Source organism: Salmo salar, chromosome 16 (genome assembly GCF_965601325.2).
Source record: "Salmo salar chromosome 16, fSalSal1, whole genome shotgun sequence".
In the NCBI taxonomy this organism is placed as follows: Eukaryota; Metazoa; Chordata; class Actinopteri; order Salmoniformes; family Salmonidae; genus Salmo; species Salmo salar.
In genome coordinates this window covers 20,556,538-20,572,198 of record NC_138306.1, presented here as the reverse complement: position 1 = coordinate 20,572,198, position 15,661 = coordinate 20,556,538, and the positions used below count along the sequence as shown (strand labels likewise).

The 15,661-nt window shown below is 41.4% G+C and overlaps 1 protein-coding gene across 2 annotated transcripts in view; it reads left to right on the top strand.

Moving 5' to 3' along the window:
* Positions 1–15,661, top strand: part of LOC106573344 (furin) — a 170,020-nt gene that overhangs the window by 14,780 nt on the left and 139,579 nt on the right. The gene's annotated exons all lie outside the window — the stretch shown is intronic.

Below are 15,661 nucleotides of genomic sequence, written 5' to 3'. Positions count from 1 at the left end.
TGTGGAGCGTTTGTATGGCCTGTGCAGAGGGGAGAGAACAGGGATAGACAGACACATAGTTGACAAGCTACAGAAGAGGCTACGCTAATGCAAAGGAGATTGGAATGACAAGTGGACTACACGTCTCGAATGTTCGGAAAGTTAAGCTTACGTTGCAAAAATCTTATTGACTAAAATGACAAATGATACAGTACTGCTGGCTGGTGGAGTAGGCTAGCTAGCAGTGGCTGCGTTGTTGACTTTGAACGTGTAGCTGGCAAGGTAACCTCGATAGTTTCAGTACTACACCTTGTCATGATACAAAAGCAACTTTGTAGCTAGCTAACATAACACTAATCAAGACGTTCCTTTGTAATGTATTTAGTTTCTACAATGCTGCTCGTCGGTAATAGTTGGCTGGGTTAGGAAAAATGGCGTCGCGGGGGACGGAAATAGCTGGCTAGTTAACCTCGATAATTACTAAACTACACAATTATCAAGCTATGACAAAGACAACTATGTAGCTAGCTAGCTAACACTGCACTAGTCAAATCGTTCCGTTGTAAAGTATTAGTATCTACAGCGCTGCTAGTCGGTAACGGTTGGCTAGATGGCAGTGGGTTAATGATGACTAGGTGTGTTGACTAAGTCAGGCGTCGCGTCGCGGCTGGCTAGCTAGCTAGCCTCGATAATTACTCTAACTACACAATTATCTTAGATGCAAAGACAGCAAAGATAACTATGTAGCTGGCTAACTAACACTAACACTACACTAATCAAGTCGTTCCGTTGTAATGTAATAGTTTCTACAGTGCTGCTAGTCGGTAGAAGTTAGCTGGTTGGCTAGCTAGCAGTGTTGACTAGCTAGCTAGCAGTGATGACTACGTTAGGAGACACGAAGATAGCTAACCTCGATAATTACTCTAAACTACACGATTATCTTTGATACAAAGACGGCAATGTAGCTAGCTAAGAAAAATTGCTCAGATCAAACAAATCAAACCGTTGTAATGTAATGAAGTGTAATATTACCTGTGGAGCGAAGCGTAGTGCGACTGCTCGCTCCAAACCGGATGCTCCAGATACTGAATGCTCCAGATACTGATGCTCCAGATACTCAAATAGTCTAAAGGCCAGTTTTATTGCTTATTTAATCAGAACGAACCGTTTTCAGCTGTGCTGACATAATTGCAAAAGGGTTTTCTAATGATCAATTAGCCTTTTAAAATGATAAACTTGGATTAGCTAACACAACATGTTATTGGAACACAGGAGTAATGGTTGCTGATAATGGGCCTCTGTACGTCTATGTAGATATTCCATTAAAAATCAGCTGTTTCCAGCTACAATAGTCATTAACAATGTCTACACTGTATTTATAATCAATTTTATTTAAAATGGACAAAAAAATTGCTTTTCTTTCAAACTGTGTGTACATACATACATACACACACACACACACACCTTGAAGTTTGGAAGTTCCCAGTCTTAGGTCAGTTAGTATCACCACTTTATTTTAAGAATGGGAAATGTCAGAATAGTAGAGAATTATTTATTTCAGCTTTTTTCTTTCATCACATTCCCAGTGGGTCAGTAGTTTACATACACTAATTGAGTGTTTGGTAGCATTGCCTTTAAATTGTTTAACTTGGGTCATACGTTTAGGGTACCCTTCCACAAGCTTCCCACAATAAGTTGGGTGAATTTTGGCCCATTCCTCCTGGCAGAGCTGGTGTAACTGAGTCAGGTTTGTAGGCCTCCTTGCTCGCACACACTTTTTCACTTCTGCCCTCAAATGTCCAATAGGATTGAGGTCAGGGCTTTGTAATGGCCACTCCAATACCTTGACTTTGTTGTCCTTAAGCCATTTTGCCGCAACTTTGGAAGTATGCTTGTGGTCATTGTCCATTTGGAAGACCCATTTGTGACCAAGCTTTAACTTCCTGACTGATGTCTTGAGATGTTGCTTCAATATATCCACATAATTTTCCTGCCTCCTGATGCCATCTATTTTGTGAAGTGCACCAGTCCCTCCTGCAGCAAAGCACCCCCACAACATGATGCTGCCACCCCCCTGCTTCACGGTTGGGATGGTGTTTTTCGGCTTGCAAGCCTCCCCCTTGTTCCTCCAAACATAACGATGGTCATTATAGCCAAACAGTTCTATTTTTGTTTCATCAGACCAGAGGACATTTCTCCAAAAAGTACGATCTTTGTCCCCATGTGCAGTTGCAAACCGTAGTCTGGCTTTTTTATGGCGGTTTTGGAGCAGTGGCTTCTTCCTTGCTGATGGGCCTTTCAGGTAATGTTGATATAGGACTAATTTTACTGTGGATATAGACACATTTGTACCTGTTTCCTCCAGCATTTTCACAAGGTCCTTTGCTGTTGTTCTGGGATTGATTTGCAGTTTTCGCACCAAAGTACGTTCATCTCTAGGAGACAGAATGCGTCTCCTTCCTGAGCGGTATGACCGCTGCGTGGTCCCATGGTGTTTATGCTTGCGTACTATTGTTTGTACAGATAAACGGGGTACCTTCAGGCATTTGGAAATTGCTCCCAAGGATGAACCAGACTTGTTGAGGTCTACAATTTATTTTTTCCTGAGGTCTTGGCTGATCTCTTTTGATTTTCCCATGATGTCAAACAAAGAGGCACTGAGTTTGAAGGTAGGCCTTGAAATACCCCCACGGTGCACCACCAATTGACTCAAATGATGTCAATTAGCCTATCAGAAGCTTCTAAAGCCATGACATTTTCTGTTTATAGGTGCAGTCAAGTTAGTGTATGTAAACTTCTGACCCACTGGAATTGTGATAGTGAATTATTGGTGAAATAATCTGTCGAATTCGCGTTTATCATCGAAGGACAGAACGTTACACCGAGGCCTGTACTCTGGAGCGGGATCGATGTGGCGGGTCCGTCATGGTCTGGGGGCGGTGTGTCACAGCATCATCGGATTGAGCTTGTTGTCATTGCAGGCAATCTCAACGCTGTGAGTTACAGGGAAGATATCCTCCTCACTCATGTGGTACCCTTCCTGCAGGCTCATCCTGACATGACCCTCCAGCGTGACAATGCCACCAAATCAAAGTTTATTTGTCACGTGTGCCTTACAGTGAAATGCTTACTTAGTCTCTAACCAATAGTGCAAAAAAAGGTATTAGGTGAACAATAGGTAAGTAAAGAAATAAAAACAACAGTAAAAAGACAGTGAAAAATAACAGTAGCGAGGCTATATACAGTAGCGAGGCTACATACAGACACCGGTTAGTTGGGCTGATTGAGGTAGTATGTGCATGTAGATATGGTTAAAGTGACTGCATATATGATGAACAGAGAGTAGCAGTAGCGTAAAATAGGGGTTGGCGGGTGGGACACAATTCAGATAGCCCGGTTAGCCAATGTGCGGGAGCACCGGTTGGCCGGTCCAATTGAGGTAGTATGTACATGAATGTATAGTTAAAGTGACTATGCATATATGATAAACAGAGAGTAGCAGCAGCGTAAAAGAGGGGTTGGGGGGGCACACAGTGCAAACGGTCCAGGAAGCCATTTGATTACCTGTTCAGGAGTCTTATGGCTTGGGGGTAAAAACTGTTGAGAAGCCTTTGTGTCCTAGACTTGGCTCTCCGGTACCGCTTGCCATGCGGTAGCAGAGAGAACAGTCTATGACTGGGGTGGCTGGGGTCTTTGACCATTTTTAGGGCCTTCCTCTGACACCGCCTGGTGTAGAGGTCCTGGATGGCAGGCAGCTTAGCCCCAGTGATGTACTGGGCCATACGCACTACCCTCTGAAGTGCCTTGCGGTCGGAGGCCGAGCAATTGCCATACCAGGCAGTGATGCAACCAGTCAGGATGCTCTCGATGTTGCAACTGTAGAACCATTTGAGGATCTCAGGACCCATGCCAAATCTTTTTAGTTTCCTGAGGGGGAATAAGCTTTGTCGTGCCCTCTTCACGACTGTCTTGTGTTTGCACCATTCTAGTTTGTTGGTGATGTGGACACCAAGGAACTTGAAGCTCTCAACCTGCACCACTACAGCCCCGTAGATGAGAATGTGGCGTGCTCGGTCCTCCTTTTCCTGTAGTCCACAATCATCTCCAGCCATACTACTCGTTCTGTGCGTGATTTCCTGCAAGACCGGAATGTCAGTGTTCTGCCATGGCCAGCGAAGAGCCCGGATCTCAATCCCATTGAGCACGTCTGGGACCTGTTGGATCAGAGGGTGAGGGCTAGGGCCATTTCCCCCCAGAAATGTCCGGGAACTTGCAGGTGCCTTGGTGGAAGAGTGGGGTAACATCTCACAGCAAGAACTGGCAAACCTGGTGCAGTCCACGAGGAGGAGATGCACTGTAGTACTTAACCTCTCTGGGGTATGTGGGACGCCCGTGGGACACACTATTCAACAGCCAGTGAAATAGCAGGGCGCCAAATTCAAAACAACAAAAATCTCAATTAAAATTTCTCAAACATACAACTATTATATCCCATTTTAAAGATACACTTCTCGTTAATCCAACCACATTGTCCGATTTCCAAAAGGCTTTACGGCGAAAGCATAACATTAGATTATGTTAGGACAGCGTCACAAAAACCAGAAATGCAGCTAAAATGAATCACTAACCTTTGATGATCTTCATCAGATGGCACTCATAGGACTTCATGTTACACAATACATGTATGTTTTGCTCGATAAAGTTGATATTTATATCCAAAAACCCTATTTTACATTGGTGTGTAATGTTCATAAATGTTTTGCCTCCCAAAACTTCCGGTGAATGAGCACATCAATTTACAGAAATACTCATCATAAACGTTGAAAAAATATTCAACTCTTGTTCAAAGAATTATAGATACACTTCTCCTTAATGCAACCGCTGTGTCAGATTGCAGAAAAGCTTTACAGCGAAAGCACACTTTGAAATAATCTGAGTACGGCGCTCAGTCACAAAACCAAACCGGCCATTTTGTGGAGTCAACAAAACTCAGAAATAGCATTATAAATATTCACTTATCTTTGATCTTCATCGGAATGCACTCCCAGGAATCCCAGTTCCACAATAAATGTTAATTTGTTTCGATAAAGTCCATCCTTCATGTCCAAATACCTCCTTTTTGTTCGCGCATTCAGTTGAGTAATCCAAATCCACTGTGCTCGCGTAGTTAGTTCAGACGAATAGTCAAAAAAGTTATTACAGTTCGTAGAAACATGTCAAACGATGTATAGAATCAATCTTTAGGCTGTTTTTATCATAAATCTTCCATAATATTCCAACCGGACGATTCCTTTGTCTTCAAAAAAGAAAAGGAACACAGCTAACTCTCACGGGTGTGCGCGCCACTGAGCTCATGTCATTTTCTCAGTTATCTGACTCCATATGCTCTTATTCTCTCCCCATTCACAGTAGAAGCATGAAACAACGTTCTAAAGACTTGACATCTAGTGGAAGCCTTAGGAAGTGCAAAATGACCCCATTGACACTGTATACTGGATAGGGAATCACTTGAAAAACTACAAACCTCAGATTTCCTCACTTCCTGATTGGATTTTTTCTCAGGTTTTTGCCTGCCATATGAGTTCTGTTATACTCACAGACATCATTCAAACAGTTTTAGAAACTTCAGAGTGTTTTCTATCCAAATCTACTAATAATATGCATATCTTAGCTTCTGGGACTGAGTAGCAGGCAGTTTACTCTGGGCACCTTCTTCATCCGGACATCAAAATACTGCCCCCTACCCCAATGAAGTTAATGCAGCTGGTGGTCACACCAGATACTGACTGTTACTTTTGATTTTGACGACCCCCCCCCCCCCCCCCTTTGTTCAGGGACACAGTATTCCATTTCTGTTAGTCACATGTCTAACTTGTTCAGTTGTTGAATCTTATGTTCATACAAATATTTACACATGTTAAGTTTGCTGAAAATAAATGCAGTTGACAGTGAGAGGATGTTTCTTTTTTTGCTGAGTTTATATACACACCACACTAATGAAGGTAGAAATAACTTTAGTTATCATATTTTACAAATTTTTCTTCCCATTTTAAAATCCTTGCTCGTCATTGACCCGCCCTACAACTGTAGAGTGACTGTTGAAAATCGCTAACGTTAACACCCTTTTTGAGATTGCGCAAAGATTTTATTTTTTTTCCCCGCCGAACAATCAATGTAAATATGATAGTGTCAAGTCAAAATGTCATTATTTGTGTATGGAGGGTATAGGCTACTTGCTCAATCAGAAATGTAAAGATAACATTTAAATGTGCGCATCATCTGCTTTCCTGGGCCAGTATTATTTTCATTCGGGCCAGTAATTTGAAGTTGGTACTGGCCAGGTGTGCCACTGGCAAATTTACCTGAATGTCAAGCCCTGCAAGGGAATGCTAATTTTAAAGATTGCTAGTCATTATTAGCCTGGTTCTGTATGGAATGCAAACACATTATGGACACAGTTCAGGTCATTATGACCGCGCAGTGGTAGAAAAATTGGTGTGACCAAATCATGTGCTCATGCCATCAACTGAAGAAGTTGGTAGCACCAGTGTCACCAGTGGAAAAAGTTAGTCTAGAGCTCTGTGGATGGGTGTTGACACGCACTGGGTGGATGTTTAGGTTCTTGAGTGCACTTTGTCGCTGCTTGTCTTCATCTTTATCAGGAGAAACCGTTTCAAACTGCCAATTCATGCTCTTCAACAGCAGATAGGTTAATCCTGGATCACTTTGTCAGTTTTCCTGTATCATTTTACAAGATCTACCTACCTGCTTTGTATAGGCCAATACTGATCAATCCTTGGCACTCTCCAGTCTGATAACACAGAGAGAAAGACAAGTTGGTCTCGTTTACAGCTGCTGATACGCAGACTTACCACCAGTTATAGCTGCCACCCAACTACTTTATGATCACATTAAAACAATAATGAATACACACACAGTGTGGTAATGCTCATCACTGTGCTAAACTCCTACTTCTCAGTAGTGTAGTGCTGCTGAATCCCACATCGACCCATAGCTCCCAAGGCTCGCCATTAGATCTGAGAGGCATGGAAAGGTTTAAACAATGTAATTACTGTATTTCACCTTGCCTGGGTTTTGCCATATTGCTGCTAACACCTATCCATTTCTTTCAGATCTACAACAGCTCCAAAAGGGTGGATACTATAGTCGAATTAGGGAGTTCTCCTTCCAAATTGGTAGTGGTGCGTGTACAGGGTATACAGCTGGAAAAATGGAGGGATAGGGTCATTCAAAGCTTCTATATTTAAAGAGAGTTCTGAAGGAGATATCTGCTTCACTGAGTCTTTGAGTGAAACAGCATCATCCAACTCCAGTATCAGTTTGTTACAGAAAGACAACAGTATGCTGCTGCATGTGTAAGTACAGCAGTCAAATTTTTGCATAATTGCCAGTTAACTGTAGCTATAATATTCACCCAGATAATACATTGAATGGCAATGTTTAATTTGTGTGGTATACATTTGTATCAATGTTTAGTGTCCAGTTAGCCCAACAATGTACTGTTAAGGAGTGTAGGCTGGCCTTATAGGTCATGTTCAGAGGGAAACTGGCTCTGGCACCCAAAACTACCAAATACTCCATCTAATTATGAATCGTATTGTAGAAACAAAGTGACTTTCATATCGCTTCAAAATAATTTCACAAATGCAAAACAAACACTTTCTATACTCTGGTTTAACCAGTTTTAACAGTTGCAGCCGACAGTGTTTTTCAGTTACAACATTTCTGGTGTCGTTCTTCGCCTACATTTGACATTTTAATAATTTAGTACACGCTCTTATCCTGAGCGAATTACACACAAGTGTTCGATGACGCTATCTAGCTAATTTCAACAGTTGGTCGTCGTAACATGGAAATATGGCAGTGTAATTTTAAACTGTGTTTTGAGTAATTTAACCTTTTTGTTTTTTGAAAATGATCTCATTGATATGAAAGTTAAAAGGTGCAATATGCAGAAATCGCTCCACCATTTCCTGGTTGCTAAAATTCTAATAGTTTGCCTAATTTCATTTTATGTGACAAAACAAGCAATGTATAGTTTAGAGCAGGGTTTCCCAAACTCGGTCCTGGGCCCCCCAACTCATCATCAAGCTTTGATTATTTAAATCAACTGTGTAGTGCTAGGGCAAAAACCAAAACGTGCATCCGGGGGAACCGAGCTTGGGAGAGAATCATTATGCCATCTAAACCGCTGTGAAATATCTTTTCAATTACCAAAAATATTGTATTTTCGGCTGTTTGAAGCTGATGTACAAAACAGAATGTTAAAGATGCAAAAACAAAACTTAAGGATGGGAAGCAATTTTTGAATCTGTAAAAGTTCACTTCCCTTTGCACGTCACCTGTAAGAAGTCTGATTAGGCATTCTTCAAAATATCTCATAACAGAATGTAGTTTTATGTTTCCAAGATTAACTCTGGTTAACAACCTGGTAACTTGACCATTATGTTTTAAGATGGCATTGGAAGAAAGGAAAGGGGCTCCTGGATAGCTACTCATGGAGAAGTGTTTGAAAAGTAGGATTCAGATATAGGCCTAATATGCAACTGCCGAAATAAAGGAAACACCAACTTGTCTTAATAGGGTGTTGGGTCACCACGAGCCAGAACAGCTTCAATGCACCTTGGCATTGATTCTACAACTGTCTGTAACTCTATTGGAGGGATGTGACACCATTCTTCCACAATATTTACCAAGCGGTCACCATAATTTGGTGTTTTGTTGATGGTGGTGGAAAAGCTGTCTGAGGCACCGCTCCAGATTCTCCCAAAAGCGTTCAATTGGGTTGAGATCTGGTGACTGAGACAGCCATGGCATATGGTTTACATCATTTTCATGCTCAAAAAAACCATTCAGTGATTACTCGCTGCCTGTGGATGGGGGCATTGTCAATCTATCAGGGCATAGCCATGGTAGCCAAAGTAATGGCCTGCCCAGGATTTTTATACATGGCCCTAAGCATAATTAGGGCCCTATGAAATCCGCTTATTTTTTCCAAATTCCATTTTTTCCATTTACATTTTTCTGAATTCTGTGATATGATTTACTCATTTTATTATCAGAAAGTGTCTAATAATGTGAATGAATAAAACATCAACAATTTAATAAGATGTAACAGTAAATTTGTAATGATGCAACACTGCACTTTTTAAATCAAGGCAAGCGCTTCAATTCAGAGTTCTACTGAGTGTTTCATTATAAATGAAAAAAAGTAATGCAAGAATCTAGGCGACAATGCAGCAACCTTATCCTTGTGTTTCCAGCTGGCTGAGGATGTTTGACTGCCCGGGTTGATGACTTTTCTTCCAACAAAAACTCTGTACAGATGAACATGCTCTGCAAGGTACTTCACTGCTTCAAACCAGCTATTCTCACTGCTTCAGGAGGAGCCTTGGCCTGCACAAACTCCTTCATAATGAAGAATCTCACCTATCTTCTCTTTCTGGCAGGCTCCTCGAAGAAGACAGATCTCATCCATGTCACAAGTGATGCAACTTCAGATAAATATTTGTAGTGCTGTCAGGTCTCGATTGATGACATGGCAGAGACAGGTTATATGGACACTGTTGGGCATCACTCCTTTCAGAACCTCCTTGTATGTCTTCAGGCTGTAGGAGGCATTATCTGTGACCACTGCCCAGGCATCATTCAGGTTCAGATGGTTGCTGTGGAGGGAGGCTAGTACAGCTTGGGAAAACGTTGAGTAGTTGCGCCTGTCCATGAAAATGACATCCACCAGAAAGTACTGGTTTAACACGTGCAATGAAAATAAGGAACAACTTTAATTGTTTTAAACTAAAATAATAGTGACAAAATAAGTGTTATTTAAATCAAGTGTAAACACAATATAGATACTGTGATAGTTAGCTAGATGGAGGCAGACAGCTGCTGACATTATGCATCGCTATATTTCACCACGATAACTTGTCGTTTAGAATATCACAATTTGCATCTGGACAATTCACATTGCAGAATGTAAATGTAGGCTATTGCAACGGTATATTAATAGGCTGTTAACTCACCAATGATGATGTTTAGAACGCTGCAATCCCTTGCATCTGTTGTCTCGTCAACAACCACCGCAAACTTCTTCCCACGGGTCTTCTGTAGAACGGCAGTCATATGTTGGTAGAACACACGGGGCAGGTGAGTTTGACGGAGGCTCCTCTCATTTTCGGGTAACGCGCCTCCCTACAATAGAAACGGCCATAGGTTTCTTAGCTTTTCTAAGGGATGTCAGACTCGGCGCACACAGCCACAAACTCCTGAATAAATGATCGTATTGAATCTGCTGATGCGCTTGCAATAGTAATTGTGGTTTGAAGATGTACGCTCTGGCTAACACGGTGCTTTTCCCTGTTCTTCACATGGGCTTTAGATTTTAAGTGGTTGTCACACGTAATTTTACGTGTCCAATCAATAGTATGTTGACAGAATTTGCAAAACAGCTTATTGCCTGACTCATAATCATTTGGGTATTGCTCTGCACTGAATTTGGGGGTTAGGGTCGAATGTTTTCGTTTTTTGACGAATTGGCGCCTCTTCGACATGTTTCTCAAAGTGACAGCCAAGTTGTGAGGTGACGTAAGGCTTCCACCCACGACCCACCCCAATTGAAAATTGAATTATTTCTCTAGGCCTACTCGTCTGTAATTTTACAATTATTAAATAATTTAGGTTACTACAATAATCAGAAAAATTATGGGAAATTCTGCAATATTCCACGTTTTACTGTTGATTTCATTTTTTTTATTACCAGATTCTGTCCGCATCACGGAAATCAGGGCCCTCCATAATGGGATCTTAATTCAGTCAGGAAACACCTGTGTGGAAGCACCTGCTTCCAATATACTTTTTATCCCTCATTTACTCAAGTGTTTCCAGTATTTTGACAGTTACCTGTATCTAAATCAATGACATTTTATTACAGAAGTTTCAGCAAGCACTGATGGTGATAATGATCAGCAATGACATTTCATTGGCCTGCTTGTCTCACTCTTCTCAGTCCAGTGATGAGCACTAAGATGGTCCTCTATCTCATTTGGACAGTTTGAGGTTCAGCCTAGAGTTAGGATATCTTATGGTAGGACTGTTTTAAATAGATCTAAGGCTTTTGTTCATCTTTTTATTTTCTATTTAACCTTTATTTAATTAGGCAAGTCAGTTAAGAACATATTCTTATTTACAATGACGGGCTAGGAACACTGGGTTAATTGCCTTGTTCAGGGGCAGAATGACATATTTTTATCTTGTCAGCTCAGGGATTCAATCTAGCAACCTTTCGGTTACTGGCCCAACACTCTACCTGGCTACAATACCCACTGTAGTGTGTGTAGATCGCAAGCCCATAGTAAGTCAATAGGGCTAAATGACTAGCTACTACTGTTATCTAGCCAGATAAGAATTGTTAGCTAGCTAGCTACCCACGAAGAATTTGCATCTACCTTGCATAACATTTGTTTTAGGTCATTTTTTCCTGTTAAACTATCTGGTTAGCTAGATTACTATGATTCACATATAGCTCGATGATAGTTATGAAGAAAAATATTTGCTTTGTGTATATCTTGTTTTGTCTCCATTGCCATTGTCCTAGCTGGAAGAAGGTTCACTGAATGAAAAGTGCAGTGTGAAGTAATACAGTAACGGGAGTGCGAGTGCTTCTCAAATGTCATGTTTTATGCGTTCTCCACACTCATCCTCACAAGAACCTACTTAAGGGAACTTCCTCAGAGAATGCACTCGAAGCATGAGAGTGTGGAGCACGGTAGTATGCCACTCAGACAACCGGTAGAGTAAGTTCAAATGTAGTTTTATTCAACATTCCGGCTTGTAAAGATTGTTTCTAAGTTTGACAAACACTGGTACTAAACCAAAGATATTGATCTGTTTTAAGCAAATGATTTCATGAGATCGTGATGAATATACACTTTAATACTAACATCAAGAATCTGAGGTAAAAAGGATGTGTATTTCCTGTAATTCTTGTGTGGTGATAACGTTAGTCTGTGTAATATAGTAACACGTTCTGTCCACCATAGGGAACTTGGTGTAAAATAACGTACTTTTGGTCATGTAGTGTATTTAATTATGTGGACACCTGCTTGTCGAACATCTCATTCCAATATCATGGGCATTAATATGGAGTTGGTCCCCCCCTTTGCTGCTATAACAGCCTCCACTCTTCTGGGAAGGCTTTCTACTAGATGTTGAAACATTGCTGCGAGGACTTGCTTCCATTCAGCCACGAGCATTAGTGAGTTTGGGCACTGATATTGGAATGAGATGTCCGACAAGCAGGTGTCCACGTAATTATTAGGCCTGGCTCGGAAGTCGGCGTTCCAATTCATCTCAAAGGTGTTCAATGGGGTTGGGGTCAGGGCTCTGTGCAGGCCAGTCAAGTTCTTCCACACAGATTTCGACAAACCATTTCTGTATAGACCTCGCTTTGTGCACGGGGGCATTGTCATGCTGAAACAGGAAAGGGCCTTCCCCAAACTGTTGCCACAAAGTTGGAAGCACAGAATTGTGTAAAATGTAATTGAATGCTGTTGCGTTAAGATTTGCCTTCACTGGAACTAAAGGCCGAGCTCAAACCATGAAAACATCCTCAGACTATTATTCCTCCTCCACCAAACTCTACAGTTTGTAAGGACCGACGCTGGAGAAGAGAAGCAGGTACGGGGAGTTGAACATTTAATATGGAACAGACATCGAACAGGAACAGTGTCATGGAAACCCCATTCATGAAGCTTCCGACTAACAGTTATTGTGCTGACGTTGCTTCCAGAAGCAGTTTGGAACTTGGTAGTGAGTGTTGCAACCGAGGACAGACGATTTTTACACACCACAAGCTTCAGCACTCTGCGGTCCAATTCTGTGAGATTGTGTGGCCTACCACTTCGCAGCTGAGCCGTAGTTGCTCCTGGACATACGGGCCATTCTACTGCCAATGTTTGTCTATGGAGATTGCATAGCTGTGTGCTCGATTTTATTCACCGGTCAGCAACTGGTGTGGCTGAAATAGCCGAATCCACTAATTTGAAGGGGTGTCCACATACTTTTGTATATATAGTGTATTTGGACCAGAATGAGGCTCTCCACTACCTATTGCTGCAGTGATGATTCACCATCTTCATCGGATGTTTTCATTATTCATCTGCAGATAATCGCCTAAAAGCCTACATCTACCAGTAGCCTATGCAAATTAGGGAGCCTAATGAACTCACTGATACGATTCAGTAGACTTCACTGATTGATGAGACGAGTCACTCACTTTAGCGTCACTGTCTGGCAAGCCCCAACATCCTAGGAATTAAAGATAAGGAACATTGTGTTCGAGATGTTTTATGGAATGTTTTTTGACAGATTCAGATTTTAATGGTCACCACGAGACTGTGGGAAATCAATAACTGTGTTTTCCCACCTTATGCCTGATCATGTTAAGTTGCCTTCAGCTTATTGAATAATGGGTGGTCCAGTCAGCGCAGAGCAGACATTGACAGCTAAGACTGCAGGGCATTTCCATCAAAAGGACCCATGAGCACCAACATGTGAAGTTCATAGGAGCATATCAAATTGGTAAATGAAGGCATGGATACATTTCCATCTTAATAATTTGGCATAAGTAAAGGCTTTGATTTCTGGATAAACAGATGGAAAAGGGGTCTTAGAAAACATCTACCAGAAAGTATTAAAAGCTTAGCTTCTGTAAGTTTAGGAAATAATGGCTTTGTGCCTTAATTCTGTTACCAAAAACCCACATATCTTTAAGATATTTTCTAATTTCTCTCCCTCATGAGGGAGGATGATGAAAGTTCACAGAAGTAACAAGTAATGGTAGACCTTCCAATTAGTTATAGTGATTTTACTGATACATTTTATTTATGAATTATTAAGTGATTTGAAACTCTTAATTGGTAACGGAATTACCAAAACATCAGTAACGGAATTACTGCAACTAAATTGGCTACAATGGGAAATCATAGTCACAAACCACAGTTAAGTCACCTGCTACTGTCCTCCCTTCCACTGGCATACTGTTATGTTCAGCTCATAACTGTTTTCTTTGTATTTCTGTTGTCTGCTGGTCAAACCAAGAGTGTTAAAAACAGTCTTGAGTCTGGACAACCCCTCTCTCTCCGCCCCTCTCTCACTCTCCAGTTAATGTCACCTCTCCCAGCTCTTACTGACAGCTACCAATGAGCCTCCACTTTCCATTTAATGAAACCAGCATCCTCACCCACTGACCACAGACCAACACCGGACATCCATGGATGTTGAAAAGTAGTTGGAATTTGCTCAGTCCACCCTGGCCTTGGCGTTAACGTTCACAGAGGGACTGGACTGGACCAAATCTGAACCTATCAAAGACTTGTGTTGTACAAGTTTGGATAGTACAGTGAGTAGAGCACAGTACAACAAAGTACAGTACTGAGTAAAGTACAGTGCAATACAGTAAAGAAAAGTATAGTACAGTATAGGGATGTGCATCTTTCCCTTTCAAGACGATTCGATACGTATCTAGATACATGGGCTCCGATACGATGCAGAAACGCTACGTTTTATTTCTAAACGATTAGGTGTGATTCGGATTGACTAGACAACGAAGCGATGCGATTTGATGCAATACGGTTGCATAAACACATTTTGTTTTCCATTTTAAATTAAAATCTGCTGTTGATGGAGCTCATGAGTTGGTCCTCTGAGCTGGGCCTCTCTCTCTGTGTGTGTGTGTGTGGTGTGTGTGTGTGTGTGTGTGTGTGTGTGTGTGTGTGTGTGTGTGGGGGGGGGGGGGGGGGGGAAATTAAGTATGTTTGTGGTGTATGTACTATGTATGTAGGCACCTAGTCTGAAATGACTAAGCATCTACCAACCCACTATCGGGGGCAATGTGGCCTATGTTATTTGTCTCCCACTTTGGTTCTGAAATTACCATCACCCACTAGTTAGCTTGTCATTTTACAGATTGTGTTTGAGCTAGTAATGTGAAACTTTACCCTGTATATCTAAAAATGACCATATACACTGATTGTTTAAAGGAAAACTACCAAAACTATTGCTGATGGTGAACCTGAGCAAGTACTGTACCCGTTCAGCAAGTAGCTCATAGCCAGATGAGTTGTGTCTCGGGTAGCTTACTTTTATTCCAGTAAAACACGATTTCCAACAGCTTATAGATGACAGTAACCTAGCAAATTACATAGGCTTTATTAGTTGGTTGACAACCAAATATCGCGCAAGCCAGAAGATCAGGAACAGGCCACCTATCTCGTGTTGGTCAGTGTACAAAGCTTTACACAGTGCGCGGTTTGACTAAGCTACTGATATTACCTAGGGTTGTTCGGCATGCAAAATTACTTGTAGATCAATTACTGTCAATACGGTTACATGCTTAGTTCAACACTGAAGGAGAGAACGCATCAGTTGTCACAAAATATTAGGTATTTTCGGGAAGGTAGATAGAAGTTAATTTGAGGAAAATATAAATGGATCTGCAATTCGTAACGTTTGAATCGATTTTCTGACCAATGCATGCTTCTTTTGGATCGGTTTGGGGTCCTTGGACCGATGCAGTCCTATCTTAAACATTTGAATCGGGGACCAATGCGTATCGGTGAATCGTTACGTCCCTAGTACAGTAGAGTACAGTATATTGTACTGA